This window comes from Cupressus sempervirens, chromosome 1, assembly GCF_028749045.1.
Source record: "Cupressus sempervirens isolate cs-2001-9-10 chromosome 1, ASM2874904v1, whole genome shotgun sequence".
Taxonomy (NCBI): Eukaryota; Viridiplantae; Streptophyta; class Pinopsida; order Cupressales; family Cupressaceae; genus Cupressus; species Cupressus sempervirens.
The window spans coordinates 726,922,880-726,924,654 of NC_143118.1; positions in this window are offsets into that span (position 1 = coordinate 726,922,880).

A 1,775-nucleotide genomic window follows, 5' to 3' on the forward strand; every position below is an offset into this window, starting at 1 on the left:
TAACCTCTATGAGGTGTAGCATGAAAAGAAGCACCAGAATCTAAAACCCATGAATCATCAACACTCTCTAAAGATAGAAGCAAAGCATCCTCTTCGGATTTGTTACTTACCACATTTGCCTCTTTGTCTCCATCTGATTTATCTCCTTCATTTTTCTTTCGAGTCTAGCAATCTTTCTTTTTGTGCCCTGGTTTCCCACAGTACTAGCAATCATTTGGTCCTCTCGATTGAGACCTCCTCCCCTTTGACTTTCCTCTTTATTTCCCACGATTTCCAGAGTTACTTCCTCTTTCAGTCATTCTGCCCCTGCTTTGTGCATTTAAAGCACTTCCTAATGTAGATCCACCTGAGGATTTTCTACGAGATTCCTCACTTAAAATATCACTGATCACATCATCATATTTTAGGGTACTAGATCCAGGAATAGAATTACTCACCGCCATTACCAAGCCATTCCATCTTTCAAGCAAAGAACACAAAATCAAGAGAGCCCTAATTTCTTCATCAAAATTGATTCCCACAGAAGATAATTGACTAGTAATAGTATTAAACTCATTTAAATGATCTGCAACAGATCCACCTTTTGCCATTTTCATATTAAATAAATGCTTCATGAGAAATACCTTATTTGAAGCGGAGGGCTTTTCATACAGTGTCGCTAGGGTTTTCATCAAATCTTTTGTCGTCTTTGCTTTTGTAATATTAAATGCCACCGATGGTGCCAACCATAACCGAATGCTTCCAAGTGCCTTTCTGTCCAAAAGATCCCATTCAGCCTCTGACATAGTTCCCTGATTCTTGGCTTTTCCTTCCAACGGCTTCCATAAATCCTTCTGATATAAATAGTCTTCCATTTGCATCTTCCATAACTGGAAGTTCTGCCCATTAAACCTGTCAACCCTCAACTTACCCTCATTTTCCATTGCTCCCACTCAACTGTGAGACTCCCACTTAACCGTGAGACTTTCCTGCAGAGGATAACTGAAAGACAACCGTGCTCTGATACCACTTGTTAGGATAAACCACAGACAGAAATAAAAACTACATGCAAATATAACCAATAACAGAAAATAATAGAACACACAGAAATGAACACAAGGCACCAAGATTTAACGTGGTTCACCCAATCCCTGGGCTATGTCCAGCAAACAACAAGTCTGATCTTATTACAATCCAGTGATTACAACCTGATTACAATCCGTAATCCCTTACAGCTCAATACTGCCGCAAGAACCAATTTCATATCACCACACATAAAAAAATACCCAACCCTAAGCCCTTTTTATACAAGTATTAAACTGCTTCAGGGTTATAACATGTCGGCCATATGTCGGCCATAATATGTTGGCTACCATGTATAGTACTTTCCTGATCAGTCACCACAATCTAACAGAGCTTCTACTCGGAGAGCTATACCTTTAGATCTTTCACACCTTGAAGTCTTCATGCCTTCTAGCTTCTACTTCTCGAGCTTCTACTTTCACTTTCTCAAGCTTCTCCTTCTAGAGCTTGATTAGAAATGCTCATATGCTTTTCTTAAATAGGCACTTACCACCCAATACATGACTTATCCACAACCTTCTAGAATTCCACCTACACAATATCCACAACCTTCTACAACTTCCATAACTTTCTATAATATTCACAACTTTCTACAATATCCATAACTTTCTAGAATTCTACCCACACACCTCGATAAATGGAATGACAACCATTTATTTTTTTATTTTTTCTATTATGCCACCTATGCACCTCGAAAATAGAAATCCCCTTTT